The following is a 26,903-nucleotide window of genomic DNA, read 5'->3' as shown; positions in this document are numbered from 1 at the left end:
ATAAATCTTAAAAAAATAAAATAAAATAAAATAACCATTTCCCTATCTCCTACTTGCTTTCCTCCCCCCTAAAACCAAACCAAACCAAAAACCTATTTTGGGCAAGGGAAGGAATCCAACAAAAATATACAGAATCTATTTAAACTTTCAGAGAAAAGATAAGAACTGCTGGTACAAAAGATAGCGAGAAAGAGAGTGAGAGAGAGAGAGAATGTGTGATGGGTTGAGCCAGTGAGGTTAGGCAAGATTAGAGTAACTTAGCTGAGAATATGAGGATTAGGAAAAAGATGACAAGTGGTTACCATTAAAAAAAAAAAAAAATCAAAATAAGGAGAATTAAACCTGCTCGTTTTTGCTGAAATGCTGACTTAAATGCAATTTATCTTTGAACATTATGTTAATGCATTAGAAAGAGAATCTGAAACAAGGACAAATAAAGAAGCCAGATGATGGAAATTAAAGCATTGTCTTCTTTTCTCATGACTGCTGAGTGAGGTATTCTCATCCCTTCCGCCTCTGGGTGGAAGAGACCAAGCACAGAGATGTTGGGTCTTTTGAAAACAGAGTGCAAGGTTCCTGGTCACCTTGACGTAGGAAATGTTGGGGTCTGGAGCCAGCGGTCAAGAAAGAATTCTTGAGATGTTTTTGGTGGTTTTATATGGGACAGGACCTGTGGGCAGAAGGAGCCATACTTGTCTTGCAACTGGTGACCCATTATATACTTTGAAGTTGGGAGGGGGTTAGGGAGAGCCTAAGTCTCTAAGCATGAAGTCCTTTGGAAGGAAGGTTTGCAGAACCCTGACGGGCTAGCTATTGTTAGGAAAAGGCCATTTATTGCTGTCTAATAAAACCTCAGTCATCAAACCCTTCAGATGTGTATGGGTGGGTCATATGCCTGGGCGATGATTGCCAACAGAGATAAAGGAAGTCTCCGGAGGAATTTTTATATGTTAAAGAAGACTTCCAGGATCCTGTAAGGGGGATTCAGGATAATGTTAAGCTAAGATTGCCTTTTCCCTTAGCAAAGTATTAACGTCCAGGCCACTGAGCCTCTAAAGGAAGGTCACTCTGCCTGTTCCAAGGACTTATCAATGGGTTGTAAGTAGTAAAGAAATTTAATTTTTCTTTTGCCTTTGCTTCCCACATCAACCTTTCCTCAATGCATTCTTGCCATTGTTAGAATTTTTATTTCTAGTGCAGTGCTGTTTTATGACACTTTCCGAATTCACATACTTTTCTGCCCCCTCTCTTTTTAGGATGTAATAAGAGGCTTTGGGAAATGACTGGTGCTAAAGCTTTCTGAGGCACAGCATAGGTAATGCCGGATGGCTTGGCCAAGTTATGAAGTTGTCCCATTCAGTCATAGGTTTCCCACGGGTCTGGCCAGGGGACTGTGGGGGACTCTAGCAGGAGAATGATGTCCCCCCCCCCCACCCAAATAACCAGTGCAAAGATATGTGCAAAAAAACAGAATAAGATCCATTTTTTCCATGACAGTATTGTACACGTTGGAAAGAAAAAAAACCTTTGGATAAAAATTTTAGCAGAAAACTAAAGAGTAAAGTAAGAAACACGTCAAACACACAAACAAATGTCTGTCTGGAGGAGGATTCGTTTTTTTAGGTGTTCTGTGAGTGAGCAGAGAAAAGGAACAACTGATTTGTAGTCTTGCTTGTTTTAGTTCAGTATGAGTGATTTGGTTTTACATGATTTCTGCATGTAAAATTAATACAAATTGATTTTGACAGAAACATTATCTCATAAATAGAAAGTTATCATAAAGAACAAGACAAAAATTCCAAAATGGGATGAGATGGCAGTTTATTAAAATTTGTAGGCTATGGGTAACTGATGATTCTGGGAAAAAAATAACAAAAGAGTAGATCTACAGATAGCAGCGCACTGGATGAGAAGTAAATGGATTTATTTTGACAAAGAAGAGCAAACTGATTTAATGCCACAAGCAGAACTCGCTAGAGACTCTGATAATAAAGGGAAGAGAAAATAAGCAAGGAACATTTCTGCCTAGTGTCAAGGGTCTAGTGTAGACAGCAAAGTAGAAATGAACTTGCGGTGGGACATGGGAACTGGAAAGGCCAACATTCTGTCAGTATGCATGGGGTGATAGCCCATCTTTGAAAATACTCTGAAGATGCGTGGAATGCCATCTCTACAGACAAAGGCAGGATGCTAGAAACATCAGAAATGAGTAAACGGCCTTATACAAGCTTAGATAGGTTTAAGTACATTTTGAAATGTGTGATTTCGGTATACTTGGACCGAGTAGAGTGGAAGGAATCAGAAGTAGTTTTGAGGCATTTGGTTGAAGGGTTGATAGGTGGTATTTAAAAGAAAACTCTGAACAAAAAGATCGCAGAGTGAAGAGGGGTTGAGGCTTCGGTAGAATAGCAAGTTTTTCACATTTTCAAATTTGATGCTGAAAACAACTCTTCATTCTCTGCGGTCTTCTCTCAGAGGGAGCAGGTGGCTTCAGTGCTCAGACGGGTCAGACTCTTTAGGGACTTTGCTGGGTGAATAGCGAATAACCTGGAGGCTCCCACTTTGCTGTCCTGGCTTGCAGGAATCCTTATTTTCCTCATCTTTCTCATAAACCCATACCAAAGACTTCTTCCCAAAAGCTGGCATTCTTCTGTCCCATGTACAGAATAAACAGACTCCATGTCAGTTTTTGTTTCTTTTTTTTAGATCGAGGAACTCTTTTTAATAAGGCAGGAGGAACCCCAACCACGAGATAACCCCAAAGAAGTATTTTTAGGTTTAAATGATAAAGAGTCATCTTATATTGAAGCATTAGGGGACTGGTGACATTTAATAGACATTTAAACTGTTTCCTCTCTTGGAGCTAACCATGTGTCTCCTTCCTGCCTCTGCCCACTGCGCCCAGCACAGTTGTGGAGCTGAGCTATTATTGATGTACGGTCTTAATGAGATCTCTTCTCTGGGAACACTAATTTTGAAGGGTAAGCGTTGCAGACGTCACCCAAGAATTAGTATTTCGAAATCTGTATTCAGCAGGAGGAATTATTGCTTGCTGTCTAGAATGGATATTCTCAAACTAACCAGTGACCAGAGTCACTGAGGTGACTCTTCACTTTCTTAAAAATTATTGTGGACTGCAGCATGGCTTTTGTTTGTATGGGCTAGGTCCATGGATATTTACCTTACTAGAAACCAAGATTAAGCCACTGTCAGAACACAGGCATATAGAAGCTCATGTTCCATCAGCTATCAGACTGATGGCGCCAGATATGCCTTGTAGCTTCTGGAAACCTCTACTGCACAGTCATGGGGGGGTGGGAGCAGGAAGGGCACAACGAGCCTGAGCGTTATCATGAATGGAGTTACGTCCCCCTGATGTTCTGCAAGGGTCTGAGCCATTCCCGGGGGGCCCAGATGATGCTTTGAGAAGTTCCAATCTGGAGTGCTGTTAACCCTTAAACAGCAGGAGTGTGAATTACAGCCATCCGCTTTCATGCAGGTTTTTCCCATAAATACGGCACGTGCTCTAAATGTGTTTTCTCTTCCTGACGATTTTCTTAATACCATTTTCTTTTCTCTAGCTAACTTTATTGTGTGAATATAGTAGATAGTACATACAACATACAAAATATGTTTTAATCAACTGTTATGTTCTCAGTAAGGCTCCTGGTCAGCAGTATGCTATTGGTAGTTAAGTTTTGGGGAGTCAGAAATTATATGTAGATTTTCTACTGTGCTCAGTACCGGTGCCTCTAACCCTCATGTTATTTAAGGATCCACTGTATATGATTAAGTGTAATATATTCTGTTAACTCTGTTATATGCTAATATAACATGTATTATCTATATCATATTAATGTTACGTATTTTACTGAGAAAAAAATATGTAATATTGAGAAGAATACAAGAATTTTACATCCTCTGGGAGGATTATATATATTCAGAGACACTCTGACTCTCTAGCTGTGATGGCTAGAACAGACTAGCAGTGCACCCCAGCAGATGTCCCCAGTGTAGCTGGCCTGCCTTATCTGTGTGCATGAGGCCCCAAACTGCGTATAGAGCTGCAAAACTCATCTTCTGAGCAGATAGAAGTTTAGGGAGCGAAGCAAGCAAATAATAAAGAATCTGCTGATGTATTTCAAGCCTAATAATGAGTCTGTGGCCAAGTCCTAAAAACGATTTCTTTACTTTCTTTGAAAAAGGCAAAAAAAAAAAAAATCCATTTTGGTTTAAAATTATAGACTGATAGAATTGGTGAATTTGCTTTAAGATATTCTCTTGGAATGTAGGAAATGTGTCTTTGGTTTTTAGGAACACGACATGTGTCTGCTAGTACTCAGGAATGGGGACTTATTTATTTCTTCTATCATCAGTCAAAGCAAGTTTGAGGCTGGAGACACCACTCAGCTTTTCTCTGCAGCTGCTTCTCTCTTTGGACAGTGGGGGTGGTTGCCTGGCTAAGCTTTATCCGTGGCTACGGGCAGGCAGACCCCAGGTTCACCGGCAAGTAGGTCTCTACAGCACCTTCGTCACTGTGATAGACTGTACAGCCTCACACAATATTCATGTCTCAGCGAAGTTTATTTTACATCCTTTACTCTTTTCATTTGTCTTGTAAAGACCCTAATATCAGAGGATAAAATCTGGAATGCCCCACCGACCAAAATCTTTCCCAGGATAACCCGCCAGCTCCCTCTGCTTTAAGCCAACAGAATCCATTTCTAAAAAGATCTCAAAATTCATTCCAGGAGTCTCTGGAGCTGTTCCCTGCATTGTAGCAATTCCTAATGCTCTGACTTTCTGAGAAAAATGGTTGGAATATTAGAAATTAGCAGCTAAGGTACTTCTTTTTTTTCCTGAAGAATGTAGTCACTGCTAAAAAGTTTAGTTTAATTAAGTCGTGTAAATATATTTTCTGGCAGGTTTCTCCAGATTTATTTAATTTTACAAATAAGAAAAGATGGCACTGCCTTTCTTTTTAAGTACCGAGGATGGTATATTATAGCATTTTAGTAGGTCACTAAATCATATTAAAAGTTTAAACCTTAAGGGGAAGATTTTTATGTTCTTTTAATGTCAAGGTTTATTGAATTTGAATCTAGTTTCAACAAAAGACATATTGTCAAGATAATATCTTTTTTTTTTTTTTTTTTTAAATCCTTAAAGGAAAAGCTCCTATTTCTCTTTATATTCTGCTCAGTACTTCTGGCCACCAAACATGGGGTGGAGGGGTTTCCCCTCCACTGAGCAATTCTGTGACACCATCTGGAAGTCCTACAATCCAATTTAATTATGACACTCATCCTGTAGTTAGTGTCCGGCCCACACAGTTTAAGGGTTCAGTCCCACAAGACTGGCCCTCAACCCCCCATTTTGGATGCCAGTCACAAATCCAGGTTTGTGGGCTTCTCTTCCACTGGCTGTAAACCAGAGGCTTTCACAGGCCTCTCCTCTCATTTACCTTTTGCTAGAATGACTCGCGGAACTCAGAAAAGAGTTTACTTCCAAGATCACTGGTTCATTTTAAAAGGTTGTAACTCAGGGAAAGCCAGGTAGAAGCGATGGGTATGACAGGGCTGTGGAAAAGCACACGGTGCTTCCGTGCTCAGCCCAGAGATGCCACCGTCCCAGCACTTCCACACTCACCGGTCGGGAAGCTCTTAAAACCCATACTTTAGGGTTTTTTATGGAGGCTTCTCATTATGTAGGCATGATTGATTAAAATATAGAACTATTGGTGATTGATTAAGTTGGGGCTCTGGAAGTTCCAATCCTCTAAACATATGGTCGGTTCCCTTAGCAACCAGCCCCCATCCTGTGATTATCTGGGGGCTTTCCGAAAATCACTCATTCACATCAACTCTGGTGTGCTAGGAGGGGGCTTGTCATGAATAACGAAAGCCTCTCCTTTTCACCTTTACTGTCCTTATAATTTAGGAAATTCCAAAAGTTTTAGGAGTCCTATGCCAGGAATGGATATGAGGGCCAGGTGTGTATTTCTTATTTATAAATAATAATGCTACAATCCTCATCTTTTCTTTTCTCCATCTTCCTGAATGTTCTCTTTTCACTCTCATTTTAAAAAACTGATTTTAGGGGAATGGAAGTTGTCCAAAATCATGAACGATTTTAGTGAGTTTGAAAACAAGGTATTTCTCTTCCATCCCTAATGAGGCAGGAAGCTTACATCTGAGGACTGGTGTTTTCAGTATCATAAAGACAAGGCACAGTTTGCGTTGGTTGTGAATGTAGAATACCATAGCTCCTGGGAAAATTAAAAAACTTAATTTACACTTTTTGTGTTTTTTCTCTCTTTTCAAACTCAGTTACTAAAACCGAGTTTAACCCTCAGGAAAGTTAAGCAGATGTGGGGGGGAGGGAAGACCCTGATGCTGTTTGCTTGTTTTCTCTTCCTTCCCCCTAAGAAAATAGTTTATTAAAACATACTGAGTCTTTACTCTTCAGAAATGCTCCCTTGGAATTCCAGTTTGTTCTTGGGATTTTGTTTTCCTCTTTGTCTCTCTTTTGCCCTCTACCTGGCTTGTTTGGCATTCCTGCCTCTGGGAGTATGCTGGCTTCTTGAGAATGAGCAGAATGGACTTCTGTCCCTGTGCTCGTGGGCGTGAGCACTGGAAGGTTTGAAAAGGCCAGGACCTTGGGCACATCAGTCCCATTCCCTGGAGTTCCAGTTTTCTTAGTTATAAAATAAAGATGTGGAACTATGATATCTCTAAGAACCATGCCAACCCTCTCTTATTTTAACAGTAACAATCCCTACTTTGGATAGCTTGTTATGGGCCAGGAATCTCTGTAGTCTTTTTTGTCTTCAGTAATCCGGCAGGTAGGTACCACTGTTTTCTTCATTTATAAGGCTTTGAGAAGTTCGTTTTCTCTTGAGAAGTAGATTTTCCCACGATCAGATGGCTAATGAGTTCCTAGAGCGTCAGCTCCTCTTCAGTCCATGATTGTCCCCATGCCTGATGCTTCCACAAGAAGGAAAAGTCCAGTGGCCACCATCGTCGTTGTGGGCCTGCTGTGTGCCAAGATGAGTACTAGGTACTTTGCACAGAGTCCTGAGATGTGTTATTCGTTCTGTGTTATAGATACAGAAATTGAAGCTCAGAGGTAATACATCTATCTAAGAAACAATCACTGGGGAGTGGTAAGGAAGGATCAGAATCAAAATCTGTCTGTGATGAAGCTTTTACTCCTCTGTGTCCCTGACGGATGCTAGCTATGAAGATTTGGTTGGGGAAAGAGGACCAGGAATGGGAGAGACCTGTTCCTCTCATCAGCTTTTGTGATTTGGGGCTGTAGCTGCGCTCAGAGCTTGCGGGCGGGAAGGCCGTGATGGACAATAAGGAAGCTTGACCTAATGGTGGGTACAGGAAGTCAGCGACCAAATACATCTCTGGGCAGAATAAGGAGCAGGTGCTCAAATGTATTTTTTGCCAGGACCGCTTTAATGGCATGCGGGCAAGTTAGATGGACCCAGTGTTTTAAAATTATTTTCATTTATTTATTTAGAGAGAGTGAGCAAGCGAGCCCATGAGGGACAGAGAAAGAGGGAGAGAGAGAATCTTAAGCAGGCTCCACGCTTAGCGTGAAGCCTGATGTGGGGCTCAATCTCACAACCCTGTCCTCACAATCATGACCTGAGCTGAAACCAAGAACCAGAGAACCAGGCAGGGGGGCTCCTTTCTCCCTTCTCTCAGCAGTTTGCTTAGTTCCACGATGAGAGCATGGGTTAAAGGCCAAATCTTCAAAGTTGGGCTTTGGGAAATGTTGCTTTTATCTTCCACTGTTGATCACACAGCGTCTCATTATTGTAAACCCTGATCCTAACACACCGGCCCGTCCTCCAAGACAAGGTCCACTTCAGTGTGGTATGAAAGTGGACATCTTCCCATGGCTGATTGAGGAGTGAGAAACTGGACAGATGGGTCTATTGAATTCCTCCCATTTACAAAACTTTCTTCCTTCCTGGAAGCAGCTGCCACGATTTTTGCTCCCTGAACAGCTTAGAAAACAGAAATGAACTGTGTGGTCTTTTGCCCTTAAAGAAAGTAGAACCGAGGTCAGAGCCTAAATGGTCATTGCTGTTACGCCACCGTGAATGTTCCTGGCTTTCTTTCGGAAGAATCTTCGCCATCATTGTTCTGTTTATTCAAGAACAAAACCGGAGTGCCAAGTTTCAAGAGAACAGCCCTTTCTCCTCAAAATTTCCCACTCTGCACCCTGAACCCTGACCCCTGCTAGGGATGGCTGATTTCTGACTAGTCTCTTAACTCGCCATGCCCTGGGGCCAGTGGCCCTTCCCTGGTTAAAGGAGATGTTCACACTTCAGGGCGGGCTGACAAAAATGAGTGTCTGAGCTGGAGACCACTAGGCGCACCAGCTTGCCATCAGCAGGCAAGGTGCAGCTTTCCCAAGAGCGCAGGTGGGCCGCAGGGGGAGCAGACAGGAGCTGGGGCTTCAGCTGGGGTTGACAGGGGGATGGGGCTGAGCACATGCGCTCCAGGCAGCTCTAGTCTGCAGCTGGAATGCGGATTCCTACCTCCTTGTTCAGCATTGTGGAGAGTCTTACTTTCGCTGGAACTTGCTTCATCCATTGTTTTCTATTCTGCTTTATGTCCCCCCCACCCCAGGCCTGACCCCCCACTTCAAAAAGCCCCCTTTGGTTTCCTGATCACTTGCCTTTTCTCTTCCTCTGAGATACAGCAGAATGGAGACACTGAGCAAAATGGCCCGCACGCTGACGAGAGGCTGCGCGCTCTCCAGGCAGGTGGAGGAGAAGGCTTCCCACCCCCAGAGGAACTTGCCAGAAGCAAGTGCTAAGAGGAATCACCTACACAACTTAACAGAGGGGCTATACACACACACACACATATATATAAATATATATTTTTTCCTCCCCCAATTCTACCCGGAGAGAGTTTGTGAAGCTACAGAAGTGTTAGTAGCCTGGAGCTCGTTCTCGAGCTCTTCTGTCAGCAGTGCCGCACAACTCGCCGCTCGCCCAGAGCAGCCATCCGTTCAGAGATTTTATCTGTTGTCAGGGAAGTCTTCCTCCACGTCTGTTTGAGAGCGTGTTGGTAGATCAAAGGCATCCCCGTTCTCTTCAGCTAAACCTATTTTCCTGAGACACCAGAGTCCTGACGAGAATTTGAGAGCCCCATGACAGCGTTAAACCTCGTAGTTTCTACTTGGGAAACGTTCGCAATTATTTTGGTGGGGGGTGGTCAGGGAGCAGGAATTTGAGCAGTTTGGGATTAGAGTGAGTTGAGAAAGCAGAGGTGTGGGCACAACAGTGTGGAAGGGCTTGGATTTTCCTCAGAGACTAAGGGCTCTTCATACCCAGGTTCCCGGGTGATCCAGAGATGCTAGACGGAAGCAAGCCCTTTAAAACCCACGCACTGAAAAGAACCAGCACTTTCTTTCTCTCTGTGGCGAGGACCTGCTTTCCTCAGCCTACCAGAGGAGTTCCCTGCCTGACTCTTAGCTGCTTCTCTGTGAACCAGGCAGCGAGAATGAGGTGTCCTGGCTGTTTAGATGCTGCTGTGAAATGGTCCGGAGGCTCCCGCACGTAGCTTGGTTTCACTGCCGGCCATGGGCAGAGGCTGGAGGCTCGCTGTGGAGACGGTCAGAGTAAAGACTGGGTTATTTATACTGGGAGGTGGATAGGTGGGGGTGTTAATTGCGTCTCTGTAAACGGCTGGAATTCAGACGAGAAAACCATGTCCCCTTCTGGTTCCAGCTGCTGTGTTTTCCTAGTCACCTGCACCTCTTAATTGATTTTACTAATCACTTCTGTTCTCTTATAGTTTCTTGGGTTAATAAGCTGTGAACTGAAATGTTTGCCTTTGGATTTAAGAATTTGCTTTTTTCTCAGGAGGGTGCGAACCCCGTGAAGCATGCCCCTGACACCCATGTACGCTCCGAATGCGAGACTCAGCGCAGTGAATGTCGGCAAGATAGATGCTTGGTTTCGCTCTGAATCAGGATCCTGTTCTTATGCATCTCATCTGCACACGGGCACTTTAAAAATGGTTTTTCTTTATTACAAAAATACTTAGAAAATACACGTGAGGAAAAAGGGAACATTTCCATCAAGTGTCACTTCCCAGTGTGCTTATGATGAATCCTCGTCGAGTAGATCCTGGTCGTTTTTTCATGTGCTTTTCCTCTTCCTTTCTCTTCTGAAGCACTGGATCTCAGTACGTCATGTCCAGTAACCTCCTTGTGAACGCCTCTCCCTGTCACCTGACCATCTTTTGTGGCCCGGTGCTCGTGGTCGTGCAGCTTCCCGTTGTACAGCTAGAAACGGCCACGCGATCGACTCAGATTGTCAGACGTTTGACTTTTGTTTAGTGGTTCACTGGTAGAAGCAGTGCTGTGATGAAATTTCTGAAAACCTTCTACTCTTGCTGAATGCGTGGTCGTGTTTATTTGCTAGGTCAGAATTTTGCCACAGAGCTCTCCAGGATGGCTCATTTTTCTAGGATTCTGGGTTCAGTTTAGATCACTGAAAGGCTAGATCTCAAACAGGATTTTTTCTTTCCCATTTTGTATATCACTTTTCCATTTTGTGTAGCATTTTGGGAAAGGGAAAACAACCTCAGATCAACTCCTGTCTTAGCAGGGTCTGATTTTCACGAAACTGTGTGTAAAGACGTGGCGGCATGTCCATAATACCATCGACAGTAATTTGGGGTAGCTGATTGAGTCAGCAGCCATTCTCAGAGTTTGGGTCCTGTGCACAGCCTTGGTTCACGTCCGTAAAAACTTGATGAAAGACAGTAATTGGGCAGAAAATAGGCTGTGAATGGGAGGGTCAGCCATCTGGTAAAAAAATAACCAGCCGAAGGGACACTATTTTTTCACCAAAGAGCTTTTAAGTTTTTAAGTTTCCCACGTGCCCTGGGTATCCTGGGTGCTTGGGATACCTGAGTGAAAGCCAGATAGGACCCCTCCCCGCCACATTGCACAGCTGACATTGTAGCATGTACCTTTGTAGGTGTATGTGTATGGCGGAGGAAGAAAATAACACAGTAGTTTACCTAGTATGTTAGAAGATGACCAATGTTATGGGAACAGAATGGTGTAAGATGGGGTAGGACATGTTGTGCAGAATAAAGGAAGATGTTAACCTCACTGACATGCTGATAGGCCAAGATAATTGCGGGAGGGAGGGATCCAGCACACTGACCCAGGCCTGGCAGGGACATACCAGGAATTGAAGAGAGCAATTGTATACCCCCCCACCACACACACACCCCTAGAAGACATCAGCTCCCCCCATTCCTACCTCATTCATGGTCCTCTAGAGCACTATCTTTGGCTGCTGGGCTGTTGTGCAGAGGCAGACCCTGGGAAGTATGTACTTTTCATACAACAAAAAGTACAAAACACATTAGATGTATACCTGGGTCAGTCGGGGTCAATTAAGGGAAAATGAATTGGTTCCAGAAGTAACAAAAAACTCTCCATGATGAATGCCAATTCTTTTTCATAGTCAGCTAAGTAGAATTTAGGATACCATGAAATCAATGGAATAGACTTTCTAAAATGAAAATATGGTTCAGTGGTAATCAAAACTACATGAGAAAAAGTATAAATAATTCCATTTGGAGTTCGGTGAAACTGTAACAATTAGTATAAATCCCCAAATATTAAAGGATCAGCCAGGACATCCTTCTCAGCTCTCTCCCATTTTGTAGTGGAGGAAACTGAGGCACAGGCAGTTCGGGGACAAGCTGGTACGAACTAGTGAGGGCTAGCCACTGCCCGGTCCGCGACCTGTGCTTGGTCTCCACCACGAGGTGGGTGGGGCAGATGGGGGGATGGTGGGGGGGCTTTTCCTGGGCCACTGTGCTTCCACCAAGCTTCCTTGTTCATTAGAGGGACTGACTGATAAAGACATTTCTAAATACCGTCAATTATGAGGCAATTTCTTCTCACCTTTCCTTGAGGTGGTAATCAATTTTCTGCTCATTAATGTGCGAGGGGCGTGTTTGGACACTGCATGAGTTACAGAACTGTGTGTTGTCCTTGGAGGAAAATGCAGTGCACCTATCACAGCAACCCGACGAGACTGAGAGGGTACATCTAACTGTAATCTTTCAAGACCAGCAGGATTTAGCCAAACCCGAAATACAGAATTGGAGCTCAGCCTCAATGAACTGGTTAGATGAGATTTTTCAGATCCGGTCTGATTTGTTTGTAGACAACCTAAATCTTTCTGTTAAATCTCACTATCAGATCTGCCTCTTCCTGGCTACTTTGCAAGAATACATTTTTTTTTTTAAGTCAATGAAGGCAGGATGTATAATTTTAATATTTTAGGCCTTGTCCACAAATATCTATTAGATACTGAGTGGTTGTCAAGAAAATAATCATCAGTGCTGGAATTTGCCCATACCCTCATCTGAGCAGGCGTTACTCAGAGGCATATGTTTAGTAAGAACAATCCAACATTCAGTAAGAACAGCATAAGAATGATTTGCCACAGGGGCGCCTGGTGGCTTAGTCGGTTAAGCATCTGACTCTTGATTTCAGCTCGGGTCCTGATCTCAGGATTTTGAGACTGAGCCCCCTGTTGAGCTCTGCACTGGGTGTGGAGTCTGCTTAAGATTCTCTTTGTCCCAGAGCTCCTGGCAGTCTCAGTTGGTTAAGCCTCTGCCTTCAGCTCAGGTCATGATCCCAGGGTTCTGGGATGGAGCCCCACGTCGGGCTCCCTGCTCGGTGGGAAGCCTGCTTCCTCCTCTCCCACTCCCCCTGCTTGTGTTCCTTCTCTCGCTGTCTCTCTCTGTCAAATAAAATCTTTTCAAAAAAAAAAAAAATTAATTCTCTCCCTCTGCCCTGGCACCCTCCCCCAGCTTTCTCACCCTCTCTCTCAGAAAATGAATATATAAATAAATATAAGGGTAAAAGAATGATTTGCCACAGAAAAAAGGAAAACTAGGCATTTTAGAGTTACATTTGAATCTATGATCTTATCCTTATTTCTCAGATGCTCTTCAATTGTGATTACTTTTCAGATTCCTCGTTTTGTTCATCTCAAATTAAAAGATTACTCGATCTCTTATAAACATTAAAATTTCCATCTCAAATGTTTAGCTTTATAGCAGTGTCATAGACCTTACTTTTTACGTCCCCCCCCCCCCAGGAGCTTGATTATCACAATTCCTCTAAATCAGATAATTAGAAGCTGAAAAGTGGCCTTGGGAAAAGCAAGGAAGCCAACATACTTAGTGCATTTTATAGCCCAGGAAGTGTGCCATGCATTGAAATCCCCCAAATCCGGGATGCCTAGGTCGCTTCATCAGGTAAGCATCTGACTCTTGGTTTTAGCTCAGATCATGATCTCGGGGTCCTGGGATCGAGCCCTGTGCTGGGCTTTGTGGTCAGCGGGGAGTCTGCTTGGGGTTTTCTCTGTCCCTCTGCCCTTCTTCCCTATCACACACACATTCTCTCTCTAAAATAAATAAATCTTTTTTAAACCGCATCCCCTCAAATCATACATAGAAGACATTAAGATCCTCCTTTGAGAGTCCAAGAGCCCAGCCCATGAAGGTTGTAGTGCCCAAGCCACAGAGCCTGTGAGGCACAAAAGTGGCCTCCAGACCTCACCTATTCTGAGTTAAAAGCTTATAGTTTTCCTATCCTCTCTTTCTCCTCCCTGTTCTGCCGTTATCCTGCTAGTTTTCCCTAGATCGAATTTAAACATTATGAGGTACACTATAGGTTTGTTTGTTTTTTTAAAGTAGGCACCACGCCCAGCACAGACCCCGATGCTGGGCTTGAACTCACAACCCAGAGATCAAGACTTGAGCTGAGATCAAGATCAGACACTTAACCAACTGATCAACCCAGATGCTCCAAATTGTGGTTTTTAATACTTGGAAAGGTTTCTAAAAAAAAAAAAAAAAAAAAAAAAAAAGAGTAATAATAATTCCTCCATTGCTTTCCGTAATTCCCACCAGAGAATCAAAACTTTATCCATGTCCTACTCCTAAGAACCTGGGAACTGGTAAACCAGGTAGAGACGAAACAAAAGCAGTCGTTCATTCAACAAATCCGCCTTGATCACAGCACCGTGTTCGAAAAATGGGCTGGGTGCTGAGATGAGGGGAAGAATGAGACCTTCTTGGCGTGTGTGCTCAGGGAGCACCCAGGCTCATGGCAGCGACATGTAATCATGTCTGTTACACGTGTGGTGTCCAGGTCCAATGGGGAAGCGCTGGTGCATGGGAGAGGGTTCAAAAGTTAAGCTTTCCTCAGTAGAACAGACTAAACTGCGGTAGACATTCAGGGAGGGGAGTGACCGGAGCTCATTTACCGGAGGTCATAGAACAGGAACTGCAGGGCAGTAAATAAGAATTTCGCTGACAAAGGGAAGTGCCTCTTGCAGAGGGGGCTGTGTTGTTTGTAGGGTGGTTTGAGCCCATTTTCTCCCGCCCCATCTCCCAAGGACAATGTGTTATTCCCATCTGCTTAAGTATACAAAATAGGACCATGAAAGCTGTATGTGAAAATGTTTCAGTAAGGCAGGCTACTTTATTGTATCATAGCTGTCTTCAAGCCTCATTTGAGGAGAACAGACATGTCTTATCCACTGTGTTTTTCCCCACTTGGCAGAGTCCCATAATTTAAAAACAGTACAGCGGTCCCAACAAATCTACAGAATCCATACTTGAAAATGTATTCACCGGTCAGATAGCTGTTCAACTCCAGGTTTCAGGTGTCCCTTGAAAAGAACTGGTGGGTTTTTAACCAATGCTCACCATTGCACGGAACATTGCAGGAGCTCTGTCACTGAGATCGTCATACTTGGTATTCATGGTGCTAAAACAGATTTCATGAAAGAATGGTAAGACTAATAACCCTCATAATGGCAGCCTCTATGAAATGGAATAGGGAATATAAACCAATTCTATGACAGTACAGAATACTTGGATAGCTACCAGAGAATATTCTTTGGAGAGAGCTGGTCTGCAAGGCAAGCGTTAGAAGAGGTATTCGAGAGGAAAGTGTTTCAGGGTCACTGCAGCTACCTGTCTGTCTTTTTCAGGACTTTCTCATCATTCTTGGGAGCGTTGCTATAACAAATGGCTAGTCACGAGTACCTCCAAGTGTGAGTTTTTTGGCTAATATCTTGGAAACGAATTTAGTTGAAAGTTCTTACTACATTTAATTTAATAATACAATAGGAAGATCTACTTGAATTGATTTTTCCTCAGTTAGGTTTTGCCTTTTACAGGTCCATTTTTGTGGTTGAAGGGTCATGAAAGTCAAGTTGAGGGTGCTGCCCTTGTAGGTAGCTCACACTCCTTCATGTCTTCCAGTTCTTAATGCTTTCACGGACACTGGAGTGGAAGCCAGCTCACTGATTTATTACCGAATGACGCGGGGCAAGTCCCACTTTTTTCCCTCTGTAACATAAGGGTACTAATAATACTCACCTTATAGGGTTATTGGAAGGTTTGGAAGCGATAAGAATCAAATGAGAATTAACGTCCAGGGTTTAGCATAATGCCTGGCACCTGGTAAGCAAACCCTGAATAATCATTAGCTGAAAACAGTGGGGTTCAGGCAGTCCTTAATAGGAATTGTGTTTGCTTATCGTCATTTTAGAGTTAAAACGAAATAGCAGCGGCAACAACTCTAAGAGGTACGTTTTATTGAGCAGAAGAGCTAAGTGCTCTGGCGTGTTATTTCATTTGCTCTCTACAACCACTGTGAAAAGGAGGTTTGTGGGCACTCCAGAGTACAGTGATTAAGTAACTCGCCTCAGGTCACCCAGACAGTCCTGTGGTCGGTGCTTGGAAGTTCACCTGAGCCTGTCTGAAAAGTTGCTTCTGCACCGGGTCGTTCACGAGACTGCCCTTAGGAACACGAGCTCTGGATCCTGTCCCGGTGTTGCCTGGGGAGGGGACCACACTCTGCCCCCTGGGCCTCTACTGTCTGGGGTCCGGAGCCCATCTTCTTTGCACTGGGGGGGCTATTGAAAAAAAGACAGTAGTTCTGCTCTATGTTTATTAGAAGATACATTTGGAATGTGATATTTGTTTTTTGTGGATAAGGTGTCTTTTAAAAAATAAGTGAATAATAATCCTGGTGGGAGGCAGATATGGTGCGAAAGTGTGCAGGTGGTATGTGGTGGCTGGGCTGTGGGAAGCTCTGCTGCATACCTTCCACCTCCCCGTATGTAGGTTTCTCTCTTGTCCCTCTTTTCAGCCACCCCCCTCCTCCTCTTCATTGCACCCCTCCCCCGCAACATACACAGGAACAATAGCAACGTTGAGTTAAGCTAGTTGGTCTGATTGTGGTGTGGACAGTGGGTGGGTAGATGGGGGTTGAGGTTCTTATTTGATGTTATTTGGCTCCCATGAGCTTGGCTATCTATCTAGCCTGGCCTGCGTGTTCTGTCACCCACTGTGAGAGGTTCCCATTGTCTGCATGATCGATGTGGAAAATGATGCCTTCAGCATTGTGGCTTCTGTGATTCTCCTCCTAATTACCAGGAAAAGGGTCACTGGTTTATGAGCTCATCTTCTGAGGCTCTTTATTGGCATTAAACTTGGCTCTGATCTGTGAAAGTGGACAATTTCCAAGGCATTTCCCCATCCCCGAGAGCTCCATGGAGATCATATTTGCGGGAAGCATATCCATAAAGTAATTAGCCGATGAGTGGATGGACCTGCCCCAGCGAATACTCAGGCTCTCAGCCTAATAGCCTGTCTGCCTGGCTGGTGGCTCCTGCCTCTTTGGGGATAGTTAGCACAGCTGATTGTTTCTGAGCCTGGTAAAAAGTTACATTATACGCATTTATACTTACTTTAACAGCACGTTGTGGGCTAATGTAACCCCTTGCCCTGTTGACTGAGGACATCCATCTCAACTGTGCTGAGGAATTTAATTTCTAACACAAATGGAAGTAGTTCTAGAATGTCGGGTAGCCAGCTGACCTTTTTCAGATTTGGGGGGTGTGATTGGCATTAGCTATCTGAAGCAAGGATGAAATTGTCTCATTTTCTCCACTTTGCTATTTACTCAAGCCTAACCAGATAATTTGGTTTTCAGTGATCTTGGTGGGTCAAATAAATCACACTGAACTTTGAACTTGAGATGGGTTGCTTCTGTTAGCCACCCCTGAGTGTAAGTGGAAACGGTGGTTCCCGAAGTTCAAGGGGCTTGGAGGGGTCTGGGGAAAGCCCCCTCCCCCCAAGGCTCTCTCCAGACTCCTTGAAATGACCGGTTGGTTTCCGTTGAAGTTCCTGGGATCTGGTTTTATCTGCAAATGCCTGTGCTAGTGGGCTAAGGTGGAATAGATCGAGATGGGATTGGTGATAGGAGGGAGATGGAATGGAGGATAGAATACTTTGGAGGCAGGGTCACTGCTCTGAGTTCATGCCTAGGCTGGAAACAGTAGAAGGTTCCAGAGAAGGGAAGTGGGACTGTAAAGACAGATTCACTTAATCTTTATGGACATACCCGAGGCAAGCCTGTGCCTAATACACCGTGTGGAGTGTCTCTCTCAGCCTGGCTGTTTTCTGTGTACCAAAGAAAAAGGAAGGATGGAAGGCTTTAGTATGTACACTAGTGAGAACCACCCATGGTCATGAAATCTGAACACAAACGCGAGAGATGTTTTATGTCCTTAATTTGTTTGACGCCTAGGCACACAGCTGCTTTTTTGGACATCTCACACCCCTTTACCACTTGGGCCCAGAAGCAGTGTGTGTGGCTGCCTTTCATTGTCTCCCTCCAGACATCATTTCATCTCCCCCGGCTCCCTCCTCCTGGCCCTTCTCACCCCTTCCTTCTTCTTATGTCTGAGGAAATGCCACCGACACAAAAACACCTGCCAGGAAACTCCTAAATGCATTATGTGCAGTGAGAGAAGAGCTGCTTGGTGATTTGGTTCCTACGTATGCTTTCATTTGGGAGGAACATTTCAATTCTTGAGAGCACTGCAAATGCATATAAAATAAACGGGCATCTCTGCCATCAGCCCTGTTAGAGAGTACATAAGCATTTATTTCCCTTGGAGGTAAAGTCAAGCCTCAAAAAAGGATAAGAAATACAATAAGGCTCATTTCCTCTTTGTACCCAACCATGAGTGGTATCAGCTGGTGTACCTTGCATGTGAAAAGGGATACAGACATTGCATTGTGCCGGCAAAACATCTGCTAACCCCTGTTACTGCAATTCTATTTCTCTTCTTCAGCTAAGCTTCAGCTGAGCTGGGTGTTTGAGTGTTGTAACAGCCTCAGGATTCGACCCCAAGGGAGGAATACAAAACCGTATTCTACCACACTTTCCAGTATGTTCTTTCTTTCAGCAAAGCAATTTTGCTTACTGTTCCCTCCCTCTGGTGCCTTTGTGGGATCATTCTCATGACCTGGAATTATCCTCTTACTTTCCTCTAAGCCAGATCTTTCTTCTGCCAGATTCCACCTTGGATTTTCTGTTCTTCTTTTCTCATTAGTCCTTACCCCTGGAAGAGAGAGCTGTCAGTGTGCGTGACCTTTACATGGATTGCGTTGTTTTCAATGCGTATAGAAGCCCCTTTCATATATACAGAGACTGGTACACCATGGAAAGCATAGGACCAGGAGTCAGAAATTCGGGCAGTCCTTAAGTGTGTGATCTTGGACTGGGTATCCCTTTCTCTGGGCTTCAGTGTCCCCATATGTGAGATGAAGGATAATTTCTTCTATGCCAGTCACACAACTTTGTGGTCAAGAACTTAATTTGCTAAAGCGTGTTAAAATGTGTTTTATAATCTGTAGCTCATGTGAAATACATGTATGTGGTATGAGTTTTCGGAAGTCAGAAACACTTTCTTAAAAGGAAGAGCTGAATCACACGCACATTGAGTATACCGGGGGATCGAGCTTAGACGTGGTGCCCCCTCTGAACCCAAGCCTTCGCTGCCCTTGCTCCAGGGAAGGGAGAGGCACAGCAGAAATGATAATAGAGGGGCACCTGGGTGGCTCAGTGGGTTAAGCATCTGCCTTCAGCTCAGGTCATGATCTCAGGGTTCTGGGATGGAGCCGCGCATCGGGTGGGCTCTCAGCCCACCCCCCCACTGCCTGCCTCTCTGCCTACTTGTGATCTCTCTGTCAAATAAATAAATAAATGAAATGATAATAGAAACAAAAGAAATTATTTTTTGGCTTTTAAAAGCTTCTAAGAACTCAAACCCTAGTAACTTAAAGGTAATTTGACAGTGACTTTAGGAATTTGCACAGGTAGCTTTGACCATGTGATTTTTACTATCAGTGCAGACTTTATAACCAAAACGTAGTACATTTGTACCGTATTTCATATAGTTTCAGAATGCTTAGCGAGGGCTGAGTGGATGCTCAAGAAATATTGAATAAGATATAATACAGCCAGAAGTTATAAGAATTTGATAAATAAGTAATAATTTGCCCTTCAGAAAATTTTGGACACTACGCTATTATTTGCTTTAGAGGAACTACTAAAACCCATTTCTTATTAGCCCTGGAATAATATAAAACTTTAAATTTGGCCTACATGAGATAATAATTTAGGGCATAGCAGTGTTTTATCCAAACTTTTGGATAGGGATTTCTCTTTCAGTCTTGTCCCTTGCATATGCCCCTGTGTGTACACACACACACACACACACACACCCCTTGGGGAAGTTCACTTTTGATTCAGATAATCAGGAAATCTCAAATGGTCCTGTATGAGTATTTTTTCTCTTACAACTTCTGGTTTCTGATGTTAAAGGACCATAGGTTTCACATTTGTCCACGCAGATAGTAAAACTCTGCAGTTCTATTACTAGATCAGAAACGAATGATACTTTTATAATACACTCTGGACAACTGACACATCTTTATCACTCCATCTGGGGGACTGATCATGACACAAAACCTGGGAGCAAAGCAAGGTGAGGCTATGGACAGAGGAAGCTACCAAGAAGCAGAATTTCCATACCTTGCCTTTGAAGAAGACAGAAGGGATCAGCATAACATAGCACATTTCATGATAAGTCCTCCCCTCCCCAAGTATACCACCCCCACCAGAGAAAACCCCCAAAGCCCTATGCATTCATTCATCCATTTGTTTGTTTTAGAGAGAGTGAGAGTGTAAGATAGGGTTTGGAGCAGAGGGAGAGGGAGAGAGAGAATCCCAAGCAGGCTCCACGTTCAGTGTGGAGCCCGACACGGGGCTCGATCTCATGACAGATCATGAACTGAGCCAAAATCAAGAGTTGTCCACTTAACCGACTGAGCCACTCAGGTGCACCCCCACCCCCCAAAGCCCTATTTATGAAAAAAGCAAGGAGAAATTTGAACCAGTCTCATTGTTTTGAGACTAACTTTCCTGATCTCTACATTTAACCCATGTCTTCCCAGCAGGCCACTGGGCTGGCTTTTCTCATCTCTGGTTCCCAAGCATCATCCTGATAGTCATGGTTACAATTTAGGAAGAGTCTAGTTCTGGGTAAGGGGCTGCATTCTCTTCTGGGGAACCCATAGGTCATGCCTTAAGAAAATAGAATGGTATCACAAGAAAAAAGAAAACGGAATTGTCAAACTACTACTATTTAGTTCCTTAGGTACCATATATAACTTATAGTCTATGTTGTAGGGAGGGTCAAAACTAAGCTTTAAAAAATTCTCTTAAAACTTGACTTTGAGATACAATTTACATTCAATAAAATGTGCCCATTTGAAGTGTGCAGCTTGAGGTGCTAAGACTGGGTAGAGCCTATGCCTTTGGTAGGTAGAAAGGTCGCACCTAAAGAAGGCATCAGACTTTCTCTGATGTTCTGCACATACATTTCAAATTGCTTCCTCTAACCCCATTTTTATGTTAGCATATGTGTTTGCCAATATCACATAACTAAACTATCCCCAGAGGAAACTGTTCAAAAATTCTCCATTAGCTGATTAAGCTCTCACAGTCTTCTTGACACAGAAGATCATTTTTTATCCTGCCCTCAGAAGCTGTCATACCAGCACGTTACCTTCAGGAGTTAAGGAAAAGAACCAAGTGTTGAAGGGGAGCAGTTACCTGTTCTAGCTGTGACTTTGGGTGATTCAGAGATCTCAGAGACAAAGTCTCTCCTACCAGGACTCTACTCAGAAGAGGATCTATCTTTATATAGATAGAAATATTTAAAATACATTTTGGGGGGCTATCTAAATAGAAATTCTAAATATTCTCAGTGTTTTCTGTGGCTTGAGTGGTCAGAAGACCCTGGTGGCAAAGGGGGGGACTTCAGGTCAGCCCATGAGTGTTGGGATGTGGGGAGGGCATTCCAGGAAGGGGGATAGTGGGTTTGAGCTTAGATGGGAAAGTAAGATCCATTCAGGAGAGGGTGAATGCTGGGCCTGTGGAGGGGTAGAGGTTCATAAAATTACGTAGGTAGGAAGCAGCCAAAGTAAGGAGCATTTTATAGTCTGCACAGTGAAGTTTGGATCCTATCCTAGAAGAATTTGGGAGAAGTTACGAATTTTTCAGCAAGGTAGTAATGTCAGTAAAGTAGTATTTAGTAAGCTTTAATTCCTACCCTATTCTCTACATTCGTATGTAGGAAATATGGTAGTTTAACAGTTCAGGTAACTAAATTGGAATTCCAAGAGGGAATAATGCAAAATTCCCCATAAGTTGATTATGCTTGTTTAGCCTTCTTGACCCAAATGATCGTACTCCTATATATCCAATCATCTTTTATACATATTTTATATGTCCCTGAAATGCTGTGATAAACACGGGCAACTGTGACCTGTTAATTTTATCATTTGTCCTCCAGTGTTTTTCCCTGAAGCACTTAGGGTTGGGGCCCATTCTTTCCACTGCGAAGGAAAATGACTTAACATTGAAGAGTAGAAAATACAATTTTCTGACTTCATTTAATCAGGCTTGTCCTACAAATTATACAGCTGAATTTCCTCTCCCGAATGTCAGTTCTTTGTGTTTTTTTTCTATCAGGATGATGATAGATTAAATGCTTCCATGATTAGTTTATTTAGAAATAAAATTTTATATCAAATACTGACAGGCAGTGGGAGACAGTTGGAAATAATATTGTTTTATAATATGAAATATATGGGCTAGGTCAGTAAATACAGCTTGTCTCCTGATATTTAGCATTCATATTTCTCTAAGAGTTAAACTGTATTCTTAAAGCTGATTTGGGGAGATGTCATCATGTAAGAAGAAACTGTTTCCTTGTTAAAAGTATGTCTTTTGATCAAACTGCTATAAATCAGTAGGTATCCTCTGATTTGTAATTCATAAATCTTGATTTATTCCAATGAGGATTGATTTTTTTGTTTGAAAAACATGATTGCAGATGGAAAAAAAAGGTGACCCATGAGCATTAGAAACATTTCCTTTGGATGGATTTTGGAGTTACTTTGAAAACTGTAACCATAGAACAGTCCTGAGATTAAATTGGTTTAGTCCTATAATTTGCTACCGTTTTTATCATCAGGTAATATACGTAGGTATGACAGGTTCATATATGCTCTGATATGTATTTGCAAAGTCAGAGGTATATAATAAGATACACTAACACTTCTCGATATTGCATCTGTGTCAGAGTATGGATGTTGACTACCATGAAGCAAAATTGCTGGTATCAAGGTCTGAGAGGACTGATTTTGTACTTGAGGGCTGGAAGATTTTACGTAGATTGGCATCACAAAACTAAATTACGGCTCCCATTGATAATTTGTGATTTGTGTTCATTGCCTGCTTGAGTCCTTCTACGGGGGCTTATTGATGATAGGACATTGGAAGGCCTTTATTTATTCCTGAATATTCTCTCAGATCTGTCTCTGGTCATCTCCTGTAAGACATTTTTAGGAATAATACGGACTGGATGAGCCAGTTCTCAAAGGCATACAACTTCAACTCATAAAGAAGACTGCAGTTTGGAATTACGATTAATGACCTCCGTGCATGCTCTTGTATGTGATGCTTCCACACCCAGGTATTGTAGCTTTTCCTCACATTCACAAAGGAAAACTGCCTTTGTCCTCCTGAGGGCCACCTGGAGATGAACTTGCACCATGGGTTTGAGTCCAACGATGCCATTCTTCCCCTCGACTTTTCTCCACTCACACACTTTGGGCTTTGTTTCAGATGAGTGTATAATCATAATATATGATGATTTGATTGCAACATTTTAACTCAGTCATTTAATTAATAATGTTTTAAGACCCTATATCGCACTTCTAGTCCTTATCACAGTTTCTTTATTTCTTTATTTGTACTTGGCCTTGATTCAAGGAGGATTATACATGGTTTACAAGGAGCAAAATAACATAAATTGGAAGTAGTTTAGAAAAAGGCAACACTATTTATGATGCAAAGAATTTTGGAATCTCATGTTGGCATCTCAGAAATTTTCAGTTTCGTTGAAGGAATACAAATGAGTAGCTTAACCAGCAACACAAAAAACCCTTGCTTATCGAGAGGCCCAAATGAGTGGCAGAGACAGTCACTGCTGTCTGAGCGTCTGGGTCCTGGGGAGCTGGGATGCTCAGACAAGGTTTCACAGAAAAGGTGGGTTTGGGGCTGGGTGGGCCTTGAAATGGGGTCTGGACATGAAGATAAAGGTTGATAGGTACACAGCCGAGATGTAGAGAAAGGATGTTCAGAGCACACTCTGTCTTACCAGAGCAGCTCCGTTTCCAACTGGTACATTCCTGTTTTAAAATCTAATGTGAAGACATTTTAATTCTCAGTTTGAGATGCAAAGCAGGAATAGATTTTGTCAAAGACCCTATATTCATTTACTTTAGAAAAATAATAAATTCTGGACCAGTATTCTCTTTTAATAAAAATGACAACCTTATATGCCTCTATTTTAAAAGTTTTTTTTTTAATATAGACAAAATATTGACTATGTTTTGTATCCTTTAATTTCTGAGCTTACATTCATTCTTAATTCATAAGAGTGATGATTAATTTACATTTTAGAACACTCACTTTTTATTTCTATATTCCATTTATAACTCATTTGCTGTACACAACCAAGAAGCTACTGTGTGAAATTTCTGGAGAAGCACTTCTGGTTGGATTATTTTGTCCATGGGTGCAGTTAATATATACAAGCTGATAATTTGATAATTTGCTTAGCCAGAGCAGTCAGGATATCGCCGCTAATCGTTTGGCTGTGATGATTTGCCTTTGTTTTTGTTTTTAACCAACTGTCCTACTTTGTTTTATGGGCTACAGGTAAATAATTATTGTAAAGCAGAATTTATCAAGCCTGATTATTGCCTCTCTTTCCAGGAGTATTAGAATCAAACACTCATGTCTCTGTCCCCAGTGAAGCCCATGTTAACTTCCAATATACCAGCTTTAACAATTTAATATCTATTTCTCTTCAAAATAATTAAGTCCTTCAAGGGAAAGGATAGGTATCTTAATCGTCATTTTACTCCCAGCACCAAAAATAGTACCGGGCAGAGAGTTGTCTTCAGTAACTATTGACTGAAAGAATTAATGAGTGACCATTGCTAAGGCTAGTTACAATTATCCTTCCCTAACTTTTTTTTTTTTTTTTTGACACAGAGAGATCACAAGTAGGCAGAGAGGCAGGCAGAGAGAGGGGGGAAGCAGGCTCCCCGCGGAGCAGAGAGCCCGATGCGGGACTTGATCCCAGGACCCTGAGCTCATGACCTGAGCTGAAGGCAGAGGCTTAACCCACTGAGCCACCCAGGCGCCCCATCCTTCCCTAACTTCTGATTAGCATGTTGTAGCACTTTCCAACTCGGTATTTTATAGACCCACAGAACATGAGGGCTGGAGGGTTATTAAAAGTGATCTAGTTTCCTTTACTATGGATAGGAAAAAGCTGAGGTCCAGAGGAAAAGTTGACTTGCCAAAGGACACAGAGCCAGTGACTGGCAGAGCTAGGCCTAGAACTCTGGGTGCCTTGTGGTCAGGCTCTGTTCCTATGTCACCCCCTCCCCCTGCCCGTCGACCACTCCCATCTTCCCTGTTCTTCGTGGTTGGCAGTGCTGCCTTCTACACATACAGCTCCAAGGACTTAGCTGCTTAGTATTTACAATGTCTAATTGGGTTACCCTGAAGTAACACTTTTCTAACCAAGGCTGACATCTGATGTAGCCCGAAAGTTTCTGAAGTTTAAGGCCACAGATTATATGAAGCAAATAGCTTTCTTGTGTGTAAAGTTTAGTAGCTTCACAAAAAATGCTGCATAGGTAAGAACAGGAGAAGGACTGTTTTATTCTTATAATATTATAAATTATAGGCAGTTTCTTGAAATAATATTCTAAAAAAGGGTGTGCCAGGTGTCATCATTTTGTACTGACTCTTGACTTGCTGGTTGGCCTAGTGGCCTTTGAGGTAGAGAAAGGAATGGAGAATAACAAAGTGCGCTGTTTGTTAAAAGAAAGAAATGAATAGGTGACCGACAGATGTAGACCAGTTCTGGGTTTCAGTAAATTTGGCTCCATTTGGAGCAATGAGTGAAAAAGGATTCATTTTCTTTTAGCAGAAGAAAAGGCGTGGGTAGAGGACTCTGGATTCTAAGAAGGGCACAGGCAAAATGGGGGGAGTTGTGTGACTGACGAGGCTGTCTACAAAGGGATGGGTGGGAGGCATCGAGGAAGTTCAGCGATCTGTGCCCGCGAGAAGAATACAGAGTTACCAGAACGTGAAAAGAGCACATTCGTTTCCAACTGCCGCTCTGACGACGTACCGTGAACCCACTGGCTTACATCAGCGCAAGACTTCCGGAGGTCAGAAGTGTTATATAGATCTGATGGGCCCAAATCAACCCACTGATTGACAGATGACCTGCTTTGGGGGGAATCTGTTTTCTCGCCCTTTCCAGCTTCTGGAGGCTGCCTGGCATTTCTTGGCTTGTAGCCCCTTCCTCTACCTTCACAGGCAGCAGCAGTGACTTAGGTCCTTCTCAGGGAGACCTCCTCTGTCTCCCTCTTCCACTTTTCAGGACACTTGTAATTGCAGTAGGCCCACCCACGTAATCCAGGATAATCTCCCTTGTTTATGGTCAACCTTCCTTTTGCCATATGTGGTAACGTAATCACAGGGTCTGGGGAGTAGGATGTGGCTGTCTTTGGGGGCCATTCTTCTGCCTCACACGGAAGTCTGCAGACGTCATAACGTTTGTTACCTTCAGCAGAGCCACGGACTTCAGTTTGGAGTCCGTCTCACCTGTGGTAACTTCACGTGGATGTCTCCTGCCAGGGGCCCCCATTGGCTGGACCTGCTGAAAGGGGGGCACAGGGACGCGGTTGCTGTGATGTGATTTGTGTAGGGAGCAGGGGAGAAGGGACAAGGGGTGGCCACGAGGGGCACACTGAAGCTTTCCCACACAGGAACAACAGTTTCCTGAGCGCTGACTTCCTGTGGTGTTTCTGAGCCTTCGTGCCACTGAGGAGCCTGTCAAACCCAGAAGCTGGGATTGGAGAAGCTGTACGGTTGAGTTTCATGTTTCAACCAGTGTTTATTTCCCTTTTATCCTTAAGTATTTAGTGAAGTCTTTAAATGGGTCTACCTTTTGTTGGCTACATAGTGTTTATTAAGAAAAGAGTCATGTACGTTCACTTAGGCACCAGTGTTGCTGGAAGTTTCTGGCCACCTGCATACCACCTCATACTATTGATGACACTCTTGGCCTCAGACTCCAGGAGCATCATGGTGTGGTGTTTGTGAAGAGGTGCTGTTGCCTGTGGGGCAGACCAGTTCTTCCTGGGGTGAGGACTGTCCAGCATGTCACAGAACACGAGTCAGTTCCGGTCTCTACCCACTTGATGCCAGTTGCGTCCCACAGTCACTGCAGCAACCAGACTGTACCCCCTGGGGGACAGTCAACATAGTGTCTCCACTGGCAGTGACAAGGTAGT

At 43.2% G+C, this 26,903-nt stretch overlaps 1 protein-coding gene across 1 annotated transcript in view; it reads left to right on the top strand.

The window, feature by feature from the left end:
* LOC111153498 (G protein subunit alpha q) overlaps positions 1-26,903 on the top strand; it is a 303,307-nt gene that overhangs the window by 134,976 nt on the left and 141,428 nt on the right. The window lies entirely within an intron of this gene.

The sequence above is a fragment of the Enhydra lutris genome, unplaced genomic scaffold (assembly GCF_002288905.1).
Source record: "Enhydra lutris kenyoni isolate GAN:26980312 unplaced genomic scaffold, ASM228890v2 scaffoldscaffold33, whole genome shotgun sequence".
NCBI lineage: Eukaryota > Metazoa > Chordata > Mammalia > Carnivora > Mustelidae > Enhydra > Enhydra lutris.
The sequence above is the reverse complement of the archived record's forward strand: the minus strand, read 5'-3'. Positions and strand labels throughout refer to the sequence as shown.